We start from the raw sequence: 18,174 nt of genomic DNA on the forward strand, positions 1-18,174 counted from the left end.
CTAGAGAAGAAACTTCAAATGTTCTTACCATAAAAAATGTATTTGAGGTAATGTATGTATTAATAAGCTTGACTCAGTTCTTCCACACAAATCGTAATATCACTTTGTACTCCATGAATATATACAATTATCTATCTATCATCTATCATCTATCCACCTGTCTTTTTTGTTTGTTTGTTTTTTGAGACAAGGTCTCTCTATGTAGCCCAGGCTGGCCTCAACTCATGATCCTCCTGCCTCAGCCTCCCAAATTGGGATTACAGGTGTGAACCACCACACCCTGTGGGCTGTGATTTTACCTCTGTTCTTTGCAAACTTCTTCATCAAAGAACACCCCTCTCCTTGGCAGAGGAAGAAGAGGTAAGACTGAACTTAACCAAGGGGGAAAGGGTAGGGAAAGCAGCCCAGATAAAGAAGAATGTATTTCTTTAACTACTCTTGTTTTCATTTTAAAATATGAGACTTAACCCACAATATACCAGAGTAAGATTGACACTGCATGAAAATGCATTATTTTATTTGTGAAGCTTCTAGTACCCTGGAAGTTCAATAAATAAGGCTGAACATAGGCTGTAGCTGTAGGCACAGTCCTGCATATCATTCTGGAATGCACAAGAGAGCCCAAACAGTTTTATAAAATCAAGGACAGAGAAACTTTCTTTTTGTATATGCCCCAAACATTTCTAAGTGTTCTTTTCCTAAAATATACCAAACATGCTGGGAAAAAATAGTAGGTGACTTGGAAACAGAAGCAAAAGTCCTACGACAGTTTGTACTGTCATGATAGCACATTCGCTGCCTTCTGAGTTCTTTCCTGAAAGGCCAGAACCAATGCGTCTTCAAGTTAACAGAGGCATTGTAGTCACTGGTTAAAAAAAAATCCAGATTTCTTTTATCCTACATGGACACATCCAGGCAGGATAAGTAGATGTGGTGAGTGTGATAACAAAAGTTTATTAAAGGCTATGGAAAATCATGGTAGGCCAGGTGGAGCCAGTAGAGAGAGAAAGAGTGAGAGAGAGAGAGAGAAGGGAGGGAAGGAGAGAGAAAGAGAGAGAAGAGAGAAAGAGGAGAGAGAGAGGGAGGGAGAGAGAGGGAGAGAGGAAAGAAAGAGGGGAGAAGGAGGGAGAGGGGGGGAGAGGGGGAGAAGAAGAGAGAGAGCTGTTCCTGTATCCGGGTGCTTGTAAAACCTGTGCTAACTTGTGGGAGGGGAAAAACGTGGTTCATTCTTGATCACCAATAATCCGAGAGTGGGGAGGGTTTGGGCTGTTCCCAGCTGGGGTGGTGGTTTATTTGGCACATACTTGCAATTGAGAAGGCACTCAAGAGATGGTGGAGCAGCTCGAGTAGTAGAGCACCTGACTTGCAAGTGTGAGACCCTGAGTTCAAGCTCCACTACAGCCAAAAAAAGAGAAGGTGGCTCAGAGGGAGAAATGTTCAGTCTGAAATAGAATATTTTAAGTCATATATGTGTTGAGTCCCCATCTTTTTTGTCTTTAATTATTATTAAATTGTCAGGTGGGATAATGGTATTGTGATCATTTAAAAAAGTCAAAACTCACAGGGTGGAATTCCAACTTGTGGGTGAAGAAAGACAGTGGCTGAGATTTGATTTTTAAACTCTAGACATACCTCCTCCTCCCCACCCCCATCCACAAAGTGCGCAGTTGGAGAAGATGAGAGGAGAGAGGTGACTGAGGATGAAGGATAAGTAACAAAAAAACAGAAAATATTGATAGGTACTGAACACAGGCGAAAAAGAGAAAATTTCCCTTAATTTTGTGTATATTTAATTTTTTTCATAATAATTGTAAACTACAAAGTTATGCTGCACACTGCAATTCAGTAAGAATGAAACTGAGTTAGCCAATATCGAATACTACCAGGAACATTACTGATCATAAAATCTAGTGGGTTTCTTTCTTTACTTTTTACTTTGTTTTTTGGCACGACTGGGGTTTAAACTCAGGGCTTCATGCTTGGTAGGCAGGTGCTCTATCACTCGACCACTCCACCAACCCTTTTTTTTTTTTGTGTTGGGTATTTTCCTGATACAGTCTCTTGAACTATTTGCTCAGGCTGGCCTCCAACAGTGATCCTCCTGATTTCTGCCTCCTGAGTAGCTAAGATGACGGGTGTGAGCCACTGGTGTCCAGATGCAGTGAATTTCGTGAAATAATGATTTTGTTTTCAATCACAGAATATGTTGGATCTTGGATGTCATCGTTGTTGCTGCTTTTCCTTGTGTTGGTGATGGAACCCAGTGCCTTTGCATGCCAAGTGCCCCACAGCTCCCATTTCCATGGCAGGAGCAGAGCAGCATTCAGTGGCTCCCAGGGGCCAGAGAGCTCAGGTTTAAGCCAGGCCTTGCCAGTCAGTTCCATGACCTTGGCTTCTTCACCTGTAAATTAGACAGTAGTAGTGCCATGTCAGCGGCTGTGGGAGGAGCAAATGAATGAACATATCTTTAGCCCTTTGAATATTGTCTGTCGTGTAGCAATGCTACTTCAGCAGATTGGGTCATGTTTTTATTTCAAGACAAGGTTGCTATATAGCTCACACTGACCTCAAACTCACTACATAGTCCAGGCTGGCTTAGAACTTAAGATCCTCTTGCTTCACCTGGGATTACAGGTGTACACCACCATGCCCATCTTCCCACTTAATTCTGTATTTAGAAATGAGTTATTTATCCAGGACTGTCCCTAGCTTGTCTTTAAGAATAATCTTTTTAAGAAATTATTTTTAATTGACAAATCATAGATGTATACATGTAGGGGTGTACTCTTATGTCTGATACAGTGGTACAAATAGATGATGTGGACTCAGGCTAACTGACACATCCAGTGTGTGAGATATTTGAAATTTACTCTCTTGGGCATTTTGAAATACTGAATCCATTATCATTGACTGTAGTCACTATGCTATGCCATGGATCCACAAACATATTTCTCTCATCTAAGTAAAATTTTGACCAATGTTTACCCACCCAGACCCCCCAAAAAAACTCATGCTGAGATTTGATTGCCATTGTGAAGCTATTAAGAGGTGGGACCCTTAAGAGGTGCCAGGGCCATGAGGGCTCCGCTCTCAGGGACAGGTCCAGGCCACATGGAAGTTTGACCTTTCTCGTGCCTCTCTCACTCCCTCACCTTTGGTCATGAGCTGACACAAGAAAGCCCTGGTGCTGGCACACTGATGGCACTTTCCAGCCTCCAGAACAGTGAGAAATTTCTGTTCATTATAAATTATCCTTGGATATTTTGTTATAGGAACACAAAGTGAACTAAGACATCCAGTGACACCCATGAAAAATTACAGGTTCCCCCAAAATGTATATGCTTCTGGTTGTTTAACATGACAAATTAGTGTTTGATGGCATTTTCCATAGAAACAGTTTTATATGTGAATTATGTAATAATTTATATTAAAATTTTCTTTTTTTTTTTGAGCTCTTGCTATGTTGCCCAGGCCGGCCTTAAACACCAAATCATCCTGCTTCTTCCTCCCTAGTGCTGGGATTACAGTCACGATTACAGTCACCCACCACCAAGTCCAGGATGATTAATTTTAAACTCAATAAAAGAAGATTTTTAAAATTGTGATATACAAGCTAAGACGAATAATACATTTCATTATGGTCTGTCATTTTACATACTAGTAATTTATAAGATCCCATAACTTTTAACCATGTAAAAATTTTAGTACACACGCATTCTATATTTTCAAGCACCAAGGCACATGGGGAGCAAAGCTGCTGGAACTGTTTTCCAAACTCCATCCTACTAGAAATCGTACACCTATCAAGTGCCATTTTCAATCTTTTTCTTTTCTGACAGTACTGGGGTTTGAACTCAGGGCTTCAGGCTTGTCAGGCAAACGCTCTACTGCCTGGGCCACACCTCCGGCCCTTTTTTCTTCGGTTATTTTGGAAATAGGGTCTTGCTTTTTGTTCAGGACATCCTGGACTTCAATCTTCTTATTTTAACCTTTCCATCATCACCGGGATGACAGGTGCGCACCATGCCCTTTCTTTAGAGATGGGGTCTTGCAAACTTTTTAGCCAGGGCTGTCAATCCTCTCGATCTTAGCCACCCGTGCAGTGTGGGATGACAGAGGCGCACCACCGTGCCCAGCTGTTTCTTTTCATTTTTGACATGGCCAATCCTGCAGGCTGGATGCGCCCACAGCAGAGAACATCAGCTGAGACAAGTAGGAAGTGACCATGCCGTCCTGCAAAGCGGGGAGCAACTGCTGCTGGGAAGGAGAAAGCTGAGACGGTCACTGCATATGCGTCACACGCCATGACCAGAGAGGTCATGGCAGATGCGGGGTTACACGGTGGAGCCCTCCAAACCCATCCTGCCTTATTTAAATGCAGCGATTAAGAACAATACCTTGTCACAACATGGAAAATCTTGGACAAATGACAATCCGGAAAGGACACAGGCACCAGAATCTAAGTGGGTTTGTCCCAGGCTGCTTCCCTCTGTCAAGCATGTCACCCACCTGCACCTGCTTGTGGGCCTTGGTGGAGTGTGGGAGCTGCTTTGGTCATGAGGAAGAGGGAGCTGAAATCTAGGAAATCCCATTCCGGATTTCATACGCCAGGTTTCATGCGCGACACCTGCCACTGCTGTGCTTCATGATGGCCACCAGGGGGCAGCACAGAGCGGGGGCGCACGCACACTATAAGGCCTGAGTTAAGATCCATTTCCACCCTGACTTGGTGACTTTGAGAAAATTACTGGAGATCTTGGTGTTTCAGTTTCATCACCTGTAAAATGGGGGTGATAAAAATATCTATAAATAGAGTTGTTGAGGGGAATAGGCAGGGCAATATATACAAAGCACATAGAAAATACTTACGCTTGTCCACAATTTCCTAATTGAGAATGAAGGCATTACTTTTGCACGTGTGTTATTCATCTGGCAATACAGGACCAGGCGCCAGGCTGCGGAAGTGTTTTGATGGTGGAGTGCTTGCTTAGCATTCGTGAGGCCCTGGATTCCATACCCAGCACTGGGAAAAAAAAGACTAAGTACCCAATTTTTCCGAAGTCAGATAGCTCTTCTGGAGAAATCCGCTTGAATTTGGCAGCCTGGGACAATGGGAAGATTTAGCAGCGTGTAGCGCAGAGTAGGGGACCACAACTGTTTAATTTTGTTCCCACGAGTCAGTACCCGTATTTATATTTCTAAATAGAAATGATATCCAACTTTGTATGATGTGGAGTTCAACAGAAGAGGCTTAGGAAAACACGTTTGTTGGGCACTTACTGTGTGCTATACTTTTTACAAAAAGGCATTTCAACTCTGTGATTAACCAATCAACTCTGAATACCTAGTTAAGAATAAATTGTGCTGGGTGCGAGTGGCTCATGCCTGTAATACTAGCTACTCAGGAGGCAGAAATCAGGAGGATTTCGGTTGGAAACCAGCCCAGGGCAAATAGTTCATGAGACCCTATCTCAAAAAAACTCATTACAAAAAAGGGCTAGTGGTGTGGTTCAAGGGTAATAGCCCCAGCCTATCAAGCCTGAAGCTCTGAGTTTCAGACTCTAGTGCTGCCAAAAATTAAAACTAAATAAAAAGATTAAATTGTACCTATTAGCAGCTCCACTTTTCGGATTTGGAAAGGGAAACTGAGGTTAAGTGACCTGCCTAAGTTCAAAGTCCAAAGGAGGAGGTAAAGGGAGCAGTGACAGCAGGGGCTGCACTGGTCAGGGCAGTGCGAATGAACCTGTGAGGGTCCTGACTTAGACAGGGATATGAACCATATGGGGACCCCTCTCTGAGACCCCTGCTTGCCAGTGACTAGGATAGCAGGCTGTGCTCCAGGCTTAGGAGCAGGAGGAGCCTGACACCAGGTGTCCTAAGGAGAGTGGAGACCCAGGAAGCTGAGGACCTGAGGATTCTAGCGGTTCTGCTCTAAGATTCTTGTATTTTTAGAATGAAGAACAGAAGAAGTGCAGAGTGTAGCAAGTGCTACTTTAAAAAAAAATTTTATTATTCATATGTGCATACAAGGCTTGGGTCATTTCTCCCCCCAGCCCCCACCCCCTCCCTTACCACCCACTCCGCCCCCACCCCCTCAATACCCAGCAGAAACTATTTTGCCCTTATTTCTAATTTTGTTGAAGAGAGAGTATAAGCAATACTAGGAAGGAACAAGGGTTTTTGCTGGTTGAGATAAGGATAGCTATACAGGGAGTTGACTCACATTGATTTCCTGTGCGTGGGTGTTACCTTCTAGGTTAATTCTTTTTGATCTAACCTTTTCTCTAGTTCCTGGTCCCCTTTTCCTATTGGCCTCAGTTGCTTTTAAGGTACCTGCTTTAGTTTCTCTGCGTTAAGGGCAACAAATGCTAGCTAATTTTTTAGGTGTCTTACCTATCCTCATCCCTCCCTTGTGTGCTCTCACTTTTATCATGTGCTCAAAGTCCAATCCCATTGTTGTGTTTGCCCTTGATCTAATGTCCACATATGAGGGAGAACATACGATTTTTGGTCTTTTGAGCCAGGCTAACCTCACTCAGAATGATGTTCTCCAATTCCATCCATTTACCAGCGAATGATAACATTTCATTCTTCTTCATGGCTGCATAAAATTCCATTGTGTATAGATACCACATTTTATCCAAGCTGAAATTTTTACTTTGATTGAAGCATTTACTCTACAGAGAGTATAATTTATTTATTTTTGGTGCTACTGGGGTTTGAACTCAGGGTCTCACACCTGTTAAGCAGGTGTTCTGCCACATACACATACACAACCCTTTTTGCTTTAGTCATTTTTCTGGTAGGGTCTGTTTTTTTTTTTTTTGGCCTTGGTGGTTGTGGACTGCTGTCTTTCACAAAGGGGTAATTTGCACAGAAAAACACACAAGGTGGGGACTGGTGAAGTGGCTCAAGTGGTAGAGCACCTACCTAGCAAGTGTGAGGCCCTGAGTTCAAGCCCCAGTGCTGTTCCCCAAAAAAGAAAAAGACACACATGGGGGATGGGGGAAGATGGCATGAAGACACAGGGAGAAATTCCTGGAGCAGACCTTCCATTTCAGCCCTCAGCAGGAACCAACTCTGTCAACTGTGACCTTGGAGGAATTCTAGCATCCAGAACTGTAAGAAATAGGTTTCTGTGGCTTATAAACCATCCAGTCTGGAATGCTTTCTTACTGTAGCCCAAATGGACTAAGATGACATATTTTCTTCATCTCACTACATACTTGCCATTTATCTTGTCTGTCTTATGTCCTCCTTTTTATCCTGTGTTCCCTTTTTTGAATTGATCAGGTTTTTAAATTTATTTGAATTAAAAACATAAATTTAGATATGCTATGTATATAATAAAATTCACTGGCTTTGTTGTATAGTTCCCCCTTTCTTTGCTTTAGCTATTTTTCAGATAAGGGTCTTGTGCTATTTTCCTGGGTTGACCTTGATCTTCCTACCTATGCCTCTGTATAGCTGGGCTTAAGGTGTGAGCCACCACACCTGGCCTAGTTCTAAAAGTTTTGACAAACACACGCAGGTAACACCATCACCATGATCAAGGCACACAATAGTTTCCCACTCGAAGCATTTCTCCTGTGCTCTTATGCCATCCCCAACCTCCACCCACCTCAACCACAAAAACCGAAGAGGAAGAAAACAGTTGTATTATTGCATAAGTGTTCAGTCAGAGTGCACATATTTGTGACTGCTGATTTTTAAAAATCATTTACTGCCCAGCCCTGGTGGCTCACGCCTTTGATCCTAGCTGCTTAGGAAGCAAAGATCAGGAAGATTAAGGTTCGAAGCCAACCCCGGGCAAATAGTTCTCAAGCCCCTATCTCAAAAAAAAAAAAAAATCACAAAAAAGTCTAGTGAAGTGTTTCAAGTGGTAGAGTGCCTGCTTAGCAATTATGAGGCCCTGAGTTCAAACCCCAGTACTGTCAAAAAAGAAATAACAATAATTTGCACCACAGAGTTTTGGTTAGGATGCATTTGATTTAATAATTGGTATGTTAACATTTGCAACATGAATATTTATTACAAATAGGGGTTAGTTCATGAGACCTATAGGCTGTGGCTGAGCCTAGTGGGAGGAAGTTAGGTCCCTGGGGCTGTGGCTTCAAAGGGGACATTGGGACTCCAGCTTCTCCTCTGTTTTTGCCTCCCAGCTACTATGAGGTGAGAAGCTTCCTCTGCCAGGTACTCTCACCATGATGTTCTGCCTCACCAAAGCCCCAAATGCAACAGAACCAGTGACCATGAACTGGAACCTCTGAAACTGTGAGCCAAAACAAATATTCCCTCCTTTAAGTTGTTTATCTGAGATATTTTGTCACAGCAATGGAAATATGATTAACGCACAGTGAAAAAAATGGACAGCAGTGGGCAGAGGATAATGCTCTGAAATAACACAACACACAAGACCAGAGGGAGTAAGCTGCTACCTTTATTTTATGTGGACAAACGCACTCTGCCTTACGGATAACCACTGCTATAATAAATGTCAATGTGTTGGCTTCATGGAGAACCTTTCTGTTATTTCCTTCCTTCCTTCCTTCCTTCCTTCTTTCCATTCTTATTTTTTTTTGGACAAGGTCTCCCTATTAGCTCAGGCTGGCCTCAAATTTGAGATCCTCCTGCCTCACCTTCTCAAGTGCTGGCATTACAAGTGTGCACCACCATGTCTGGCTCAATTCTGGTATTTTTTTTTATAAAGTGGAAAGATGTTGCTCTTCTCTTTACTTCACACATTGTGAGAAATTCTCCTTATTGACGAATGACTTTAAGGTTTGTATATTAGTCAGGGTGTTCCAGGGATACAGAACCAACAGGATATGTAGGTGTTGAAAGGAAAATGGGGAAAAGCTGTGGTGCCTTAAGAAAAGAAAAACGAAAGATACTCCGAGAAAGAATTTGTGACCTTTACAAGAGAGAAGACCTGAAAGGGACACTTGGCCATCAGAGTAACACTCTGAGAGGGGCGAGAGCATGTCTTTCTTACAGGCTGGGGTTTTTAAGCATCTTGTGGCTAGAAAGAGGGTGGTTGAAGGGGGTGGGCATTATGAAAGGTGGCTGTGAAGGAGGATGGGAGAGGTATTGGTGGGAAGGTCCCAGGGGCTGGGCAGCTTCGTGTGTTGTTTTTCTCTGGTTCTCTTATCAGAGGTAAGAGATTTGAATTGTTTCAGTGTTTCTCAACATTTCAGCATTTAAGGCTCTTTGAGACGTGTGTGTGTGTGTGTGTGTGTGTGTGTGTGTGTGTGTGTGTGTGGCATGAGGGCACCATTTGTCTTCTGGCTACTTCCTGCTGGCTAGGGACAAGGTGGGGGGTGTGGACTATGGAGCCTGGAGAGTTTGAAGAATCATGATGGTCTTGAAATGTTCTCCTGAGGTGGCCAGGGAAATGGCAGTAATATGTTCCTGTAAAAATTTTTGAAAAAACATTAGTGAGGTATGGTAGGAACATTAGGGCCAGACAAACAGGCTGAGAGGGACCGCCAGCAGGATGAGCCATCGGTACAAAGAGGAAAGAATATTAGTAGACTGTGATGATGTTAGTTGTTGTGCCCTATCTTTGAGTTTCTTTATCCCATCCTTAACCATGCCAGACTTATAGATGAAAAAACAACAATCTTCTCCTAGGAAGAGGCATAGCCCAGCTTCTTCAGTTGTGAAGGGATCTAATCCCCTCCTGTTTTGTAGGACCACTGTCACTAATGAGTCGATCTGGTCTTGGATTTCAGAGATCTGTAAGCCAATATCATTAAGACTTACTTTTAGAGCTTCTGACAGTTTTTGGAACGGGCTGATTGACACTCCTAGTCTGGCTGATCCTGTCCCAATCCTGGTGAGAGGACCCAGTCCTACCACCAAGGGCATGAGACCGAGATCTCTTTTTGTGTGTACAAAGCTGACAATGGGATGGGACGACTTCTGAGTTAATGGTGTATGAGATGGGGGATTAAGAAGATGAGTGTACAAATTCCTGTCCAGTTAAAAGGCAGAGATATGTATACTTGTGACCCACACAAAGAAGATTCCTGTGGAGGGGGAAAGACATCCCATTAAATCGAAAGAGAGGAGGGGTTCTAGCTGATCTGCATTTTGCTCTCTCTCATATGAGTGGAAGGAGATGGAGAGAGAGGTTATTAGGAGGGGTTGTAAGAGAGGGAAGAAGCATTGGTGGGTGTGGGGAATTCCATGATGAGTTGGTGTGTTGGCAGGTAGAGGAAAAGCTGGGAGAGAGGTGTGAATAGTAATCAGAGTTATTTTGGAGAAGGGGGCTGGGTAGAGTCCTGGTATATTGAAGACTGGGATGGCATTGGGGTTGAATCTCCCATTACAAAAGTCTGAAATGGCTGCAGTGAAGTTGACCTGGGGCGGGGTTGGGGGGGAGGATGAAGGTGTGGCAAAACGATAGGTTGGGGGTCAAGAAGTGGGCCATTTTGATGTGTTTGTACTTGTTGTCCCTTTGGTTAAAGAGTTGGAGTTGCCCATGATAGGGTGTGGGAGAAGAGTCTGTGCGCTAGAATCTGGAAAGTGAGGTCTTTGTATGCATAAAGGTGGTGACCCATAGAGGTCAGCCTGAGCTATAGAGCCTGTGACAGGAGGAGGTGCTTTTGGAGGTAATGGTGTTAATTGGAGTTTTAAATTACATAACAACTGAGAAGCAGATTTGGCATTATTGCTCTGTGAACAGTGGGCGAAGAACAATAGTGACTAGGTGAGTGGAGCTCTGATGCAAGGTTCCCCTTGTGATGGTCCAGTCTATTAAGGTGGCAGGATGTGCAGTCCATCCCTTTCCAGTGGACCTAGTACAGTTCCAGCAAGAGGAGAGATTAGGATTGACAGCTAAAAGTAGTTGGGCAAAGGTGTTAATCAAGGAAGAGTATGCAGTTAAAAAGGGGTGGAGCTGTCGCTATCTGCTGGAGAGGTAGGATGAGGATTGCCTGTGCAAAGAGACTAGAGGTAGAGACTCATTGTGAGAGGAATGGTGAGGGTTGAATGTGAAGAAAAGGCAAAAGGAGAAGAGTATTTGGTTGGGTGTGAAATTGATGAAATCTCCTTGTAGCCAAAGGTCTGAGACAATCTCTGTGAGGTCTTCTTGTGGCAGGTGATAATTTTCAGTTTGGCTTTGAAGTATCTGGAGGAATATCTGGTACAGTTGTAGGAGGTGATTCATCAGTCACCTGGATGGAGGGCAGATGGATGACATGGATCATGGTGGGTCCAGTCCTGAAACAGGAAAGAGCAGGGGGTGGTCCATCGAGGGGAGATGAGGCTTAATTTACAGAAGAGACCTGTACCCAGGGTTTATATCCCTGCAGTTTAACAGCACTAGGGGTTGTTAAAATTACCTGTAGGGGGCCCTTCCAAGGAGGTGGTAGGGAGAGAGGGGGTAATGGCTCCTTGTAATAAACCCATTCCCCAATCTGAACTGGGTCAGGGTTTGCAGGAGAAAGAGAAGTGGGTTTTGGGAAGTGGGTGTCCACGTATGTCTAGTGTTGTCCTCATGTAGGGTAGTAAAGAAGAAAGCAGAGAGGGGGAATGTTAGAGGGTGTCATAGGAAGACCCAGTGTTAGTAAAGGGCAGCCATACATGGCCTTAAAAGGGCTGATTAGCAGAGGCTTTCAGGGGAGAACTTGGGTATGGAGGAGAGCTAAAGGTAATAGTTTAAACCAGGCCAGTTGAAGTTCCTGAGTAGGTTTGGTGAGTATGTTTTTTAGGGTGTGATTGGCCCTTTCTACTTTTCTAGAGGATTGTGGATGGTGTAGGATATGGAAGTGCCACTTTGACCCAAAGGAGGTCAATTGTTAAACAATGGTAAAAGTAAATTCTGGCATTATCTGATTGTAGTGATGTAGGGAGACCAAAATGGGGAATGATCTCCCTGAAAAGTATGGTGGCTACTGTGAAGGCTCTCTTGTTATTAGTGGAGAAAGCTTCGATCCATCTGTTAAAGTGTCGCCTGATGTGCTTAATGGGGGGCATGTTAGTAAAGTCCACTTGCCAGTCTGACCTGGGTGAGTGACCTCTTGCCTGATGGGTAGGAAAGGAGGGGGGCCGGATGTTTGATAAAGGGTTGTTTTTGGAGCATATAGTGCAAGAGGATGAGATTTCCTTTAGTGTTTTGTGGAAGTTAGGGCTAGGGGCGATATGAGTTTTAATAAAATGAAGTAAAGACAGAGGGTTAGAATGGAAGACTTGATGGAGGGCAGTTAGTATGGGTTTAATTTGTTGTTCCAGTAGAACAAGGGTATATTATTAAGAAACCAGTATCCCTGGTGCTGGCTAGCCTCCTGAGTTTTTATCTCTTCTTTTTTTTGTGTGTAATTATAGTGAATTGGTAGAATGGCCTGTGGGAGTGTTTGTTTGGGCTCCTGTTTAGCTGTGGTGTCTGCCAAATTATGGCTAATAGACATGAAAGTGTTATCCTTTTTGAAGTCCCTTACAGTGAAGGATGGCAGTTTTGTGAGGGAAGGTGGCTGCTTGTAAAAGGGCCATAATATGTTTTTGCATTGGTTATTGGGAATCACTTAGTTAAGAAACCCGGTTCCTTCCAGATCTGGCTGTTGGAATGGATGATGTTGTATGTGTATTTTGAATCCTTATAGATGTTAACCATCTTGTCTTTTATCCTTTGTAATGCTCGTGTAAGAGCATACGGTTCTGCCTGTTGGGAGGTGGTTGTAGGAGGAAGGCTATTTGTTTCTGTTTCTATTATTGCATATGCATTATTATTTGGGTGTCCCTAAACTATTGAATATCATGCTCTAGCTGCAGAGGTAGTGGAGGCCTTTGTAGAGCTGCCATCTATAAACCAGGTTGGGGCATCAGGTATGGGGGTGTCTAGGATGTGATCAATGGTTATAAGTAAGTCATCAAGTACCTGAATACAGTCATGAGCTGGGGGCTTTGGGTAGGTGGGATGTTCAAGGGTAACTGGGTAGCAGGGTTTAGGTGCTGACATTGCCAGAAAGTTAGATCAGGTTGTAAGAAAAAGGAGTGTAAGATCTGAACACAAGATGGGGAGACGGAGTTAAGTGCTTTGTGACTAATTAAGTCCTGATGGAATTAATAAGTTCTGAATATTGTGAGATGACCAGACTGTCACAGATAAGTTAAAGGTTATTTTTTGAGCTTCTGGTATTAAGAGAGATGCTGTGGGCAATATTTTTAGGCAGGCCGGCCAGTCCCTGTAAATGGGGTCGAGCTGTTTTGAGAAGTAGGCTATTGGAGCCATCTAGTCTCCTGCACTTTGGGTCACCAGGCCCAAAGCTTGGCCTTTGTTTGAGTGAAGGTATAAATGAATAATTTTGTTAGGATTTGGGATGGAAAGTGCAGGGGCCCTTGATAAAGCTTGAGGAGATTAAAAGGGGTCAGGAAGGCCCTGGAGGTAAAGGCTTATTTGTCTCCTCTAGCAGCCTCATACAGTGGTTTGGCTCTTATTGAATAATTGGGGATCCAAATTCTGAAATACCCACTTAATCCTAGAAAAGAAAGAATGCCCCTTTTTGTCTTGGGAAGAAGGATTTGAAGTATGGTGGTATTTCTGTTTTTGAGGTATTTGATGACATCCTGGAGTTAATAAAAGTCCCATGAATGAGACTGAGGTTGAAATCAGTTGGGCTTTACTCCTTAATACCTGATATCCCCAGTGTGCTAATGAATTAAGGAAAATAATGGTATGGGTCTGGCATAAGGATTTTGAGGGGCCAAATAGAAGAAGGTCATCTACATACCGGATGAACTTACTTGGGAAAAGATTGAGGGAATTGAGATTCTGCTATAGGGCTTGGCCAAAGAAGTGGGGAATCTCTGAATCTCTGAATCCCTGGGGGAGGACTGTCCAAGTTAACTGTTGGGTGTCCATGTGAAGGCAAATAAGAGTTGGAAAGAGGGATGTAAGGGAATCAGAAAGAAGGTGTTCTTGAGATCCAGGACTAAAAAGAAAGAGGTTTGAGGAGGAATGTGGGAGAGAAGAGTATATGGGTTAAGAAGCACAGGATGAACAGGGATAACAGCAGCACTGATTTTTCGGAGGTCGTAGACTACTCGAAAGGAGTCGCGAGGTTTTTAACTGGAAGGATGGGAGAGTAGTAAGGGGAGCTAAACAGGGATAAAGAGATGAGGGTGTTGAGTTGATCTATAATTTTACTACCATCTGTCCCTCCCTGCCTAGGGGATATTGTGGAATGATGATGGGGACAGAGGGGTCCTTTAGAGTAACAGGGGTATGATGTGAAGCTATGGAGAGGTGGGATGTGTCCCAAACCTGAGGATTAACTTCCTGTAGGAGGTTGGGAGAGGTTTTGGACTGTGGAAGGTCCTGTAGAGTGAGGATAAATTGTATGGGCTGGCAGGGATTAATAGATGGGATAAAAATGGTGGTTCCAAGTATATGGAGTATGTCTCATCCTAATACTGGAAAAGGACAAGCCAGAAGAATAAGGAAAGGGCGAGTGAAAGATTTAGATCCAAAGATGCAGTAGAGAGGTGTGTTATGTTGGGCATGTTTGGTATGCCATTTACCCATACAATAAGGAAAGAGGCCTTTGCAAGGGGACCCGCATAATCAGTTAAAACTGATCTGGATGCCCCAGTATCAAGGAAGAAAGAAATAGGTTTTCCCAATACTGTCCCAATTACCCATGAATCAGTGGACTCACCGGTGGTGGAGGCTTTATGATCCGGATCTTGTCAGTCCCCCAGCGGAAACATTGGTACTGGATCTTTAGTTGGGACACTACTAGGAATTTGAGGCCATGCGCAAGGAAAAGACTATTTTCCCTGCAGACAGTCCATTTCCAGGGTCCCCATTGTCCACATTGTGGACAAGGCCTTGTCAGTGAGTGTGGATGAGGGCAAGCTTTTGCCCAATGCCCTGGGCATCAGAAGCAGGCTTCAGAGGGCTGATTGCTGGGTCCTTTGGGCTGGTATGGGGCATCTGTTTTTGGAGAATGGAGGCCAGTATTTGGTATTTTGTGCGGGTATTTTTATCTCTTAATTGTTTGGCCTCCTCATCTCTATTGTTAAGAAACCTTAAAGGCTGTATTAACTAAGGTTTGTTGAGGGTTCTGGGGACCCTCTTCAAGTTTTTGTAGTTTTTTTCAGATGTTTGGAGTAGACTGACTGATGAAGTGTAAGTGTAAGAAAATAAGACCCTCTTGAAGCTGGGTTTAAATTAGTTTATTTGATCATTGCCTCCATAAGGTGATTGAGAAAGAAGGCGGGCTTTTCATCTGGATCTTGTGTGACTTACTTAATCTTGATTGTCATAGTTGACTTGTGTTTGACTGTTTGTGTCTGTGCCTGCTAATAGGCAGGATTATGATCCCAGGTCCCCATCTTGACAGCTTCACAGAGACTCAGTTTTAGGTACTGCCTCAGCATTGGGGGTGGGGGGGCGTCTATTGGGGTTTTGTTCATGGAGTTGGTCAGTGTACCTTCCATATTCTCTCCTTTTCATACTCCATGGGGGTGCTATTAATAATGTAAATGTCACCCCATGTGAGGGCACAGGCCTGAGTAAGATGGAGGAATTCCTTATGGTATCTTGTTGGATTGTCTGAAAAGGAGCCCAATCTTTGTTCAATTTGGGAGATATCTATTGTAGAAAAAGGGACATGGATCCTAACTATCTTTTCCACTCCTGCCACTTCCCATGGGGGAGAAAGGGAATTGGGTGGGGGTGTGTAGATATGGGTAGTTGTAAGGGTGCAAGTGCATGTGTTTGCGACTGGGTATGGAGAGGGAACAAAGGAAGGGAAGGGGCTGGGCCTGAGGAAGGACTTTCTGGGATGGGGGGAGGGACCTTTGGGAGAAGAGGGGAGATCTGGAGAAGTTGGGCTGGGGGGAGGGGAGACCAATAAGGTGGGGGTTCTTGGTGGGATCTGAGTTGAAGGTTGACAGAAAGGGGTTGGGTGCTGAGCAGGAGGGGTGAGAGCGGGGTGCTGAGGGGAAAGGAGCTATAGTTTGAACAAAGAGAGGGTCAGGACTTGAGATAAAAGAAAGCCTGAAGATAAGAAGCCTCTTGCCATTTGCCATTTCTCATGATAAAGTTGTCGATATCTGCAAGAATATTGGAATCAAAAGTTCCAAATTCAGGCCATTTTGAGGAGTTATCTAATCTGCACTACGGCCAAATTTCCATAGAAAAATAGATGAGGTTTTTTGGTTTAGATCACCCTTTAGGCCTAATTTTGTAAGATTATGTAAAAGACTCTCCAGGGGTGAGTCAGAGGGAATCTTTGAGTGGGTATTGCCCATGGCTGAGGTTAGGAAGTTTTTCCTAGGGAGTCCCCTGGAGAAAACTTGCAAAATTGGAAAAATGAACCTGGGGCAGTAGGCAGACATCTCCTAACCTACATAGCCAGGGGCCAGGCTTGCAGGGGCCAAATGGCTGGAAGGTGAGAGGGAGAGGGAGAAATAGGAATACCGGAGGTGAGAATGGCTGGAGATCGACACACCAAGGTGCCAAGGAGTGCCCTCTGGATGGAGAGACCATGTCTTACCCATCCCTGTAGAAATAGGAGCCAGAGTTGAGTGTGTGGAGTGGAATTGGCAAAGGGCCCTGCTGGAGCTCACAGAAGAATGGGAAGTTAGGGGCGTATGTATGACCAAAAGGTCGGGCCCCAGAGTAGTGTGGCTAATAGGCAGAAAAAGCTGACTAACAATGTTTTTTGGGCTTGAGTCCAGTCAGAAGGAGCAGTTGTACCTAATCCTATGCCCAAAACAATTGTCAGTATGATGGGGAGGCTCAGCAGAAGAGATCATAGTTTCAGTCATGAAGAAAATAGTGAGAAGGGAAAGAAGGGAGAGAAAGAGAAAGAAAGATTTAGAGAGAGGTCAGGCGGTTTGGGGATGGAGGGGAGCAGCAATCTCGTTCCTCGTGGGAACTTAGGCACCTCTTAGCCATAGTGTGTCCTTATTAAGTGTGTTGGTTTATATGTAGTTGAAGAGATTCATTTTAAGGTATTGACTCAGAAGGTTGAGAAGTCCCTTGATCTGCCATCTGCAGGAGAACTTGGGGTAGTTAAAAGCCAGGGAGCTGAGAGTATAAGATTCTAGTCTTGAATCTGAAGGCCTGGGAACCAGCTGCTCAGAGGGCAGGATATCTACATCCTAGCTCAAGCAGCTGGGTCTCTCTCTCTTTCTCTCCTTCTGGCTGCCATGATGTGAGCTTCTGTGCTCCACATATCCTACCTGCTGCTGCTATGATGGAGTGACACCTCAGGGACTGGGCTCACAGCTAAGGATTCACCTTGAGTCTCAGAAGAGACCTTGAAATTAGACCTCTGAACAATTTTGGAACTATTACAACTTTGGGGACTCTTGGAGACGGACAAATTGCATTTTTCATTCTGATATGGCCCTGAGCCTTGGGGATCCAGGAATAGAATGTGATTTAAATATATCTTCACAGGTTTGTGTTTTGAATTCTTGATCCCAACTGTTGGCACTATTTTGGGAGGTTCTGGAAACTTTGGGAGGTGGGGCCTTGCTGGAAGAAGTAGGTCACTAGGGATGTGGCTTTGAAGATTACACTGGGATCCCAGTCTTCTCCCATCTGCCAAGAAGTGGAGAATAGCCTCTACCAGGTCCTCCTCCCACCATGATGTTCTGCCCAAGCCTATGGGGCCGAGCAACTAGGGAATGAACCCTCTAAAACCACAAACCAAAATAAAGAATTCCTCTAAAAACCACATGAGAAGGGTTGGAGCAACACACACACACACACAATTAGCATTTAACAAGTAGCTGGTTTTAAAGGTCCCAGAGTATTTATCGTGGGATCCTTCATAGTCTCCTTCATTTGGTTTAATTTTGGAGACACTGAGGCAGAAGCATCCCAGACTTATTGGTGCACCTGGGTTTTGTGGCCACAAAGAGCAATTAGGAGAGTGAGAGGCAGGAGAAAGCATGCAATATATATTTTTTTGAGATTTAAAGATTATTTAGATGGATTTGAACTACATGAATTTGAACATGAAAAATTATAGGTACTGGTATATTTATTCATTTATTTTGGTACTAGGGATTGAACCCGGAGCCTAAAGCATGCTGGTTAAATGCTCTACTACTTGAGCTACACTTCCTGCCCTTTTGTCTTCTTTTTAATGATTTTATTAAAATCTTTATAGTTGTGTGGAGGATACATTATGATATTTACATATGTGCTTA

This window comes from Castor canadensis, chromosome 17, assembly GCF_047511655.1.
Source record: "Castor canadensis chromosome 17, mCasCan1.hap1v2, whole genome shotgun sequence".
NCBI lineage: Eukaryota > Metazoa > Chordata > Mammalia > Rodentia > Castoridae > Castor > Castor canadensis.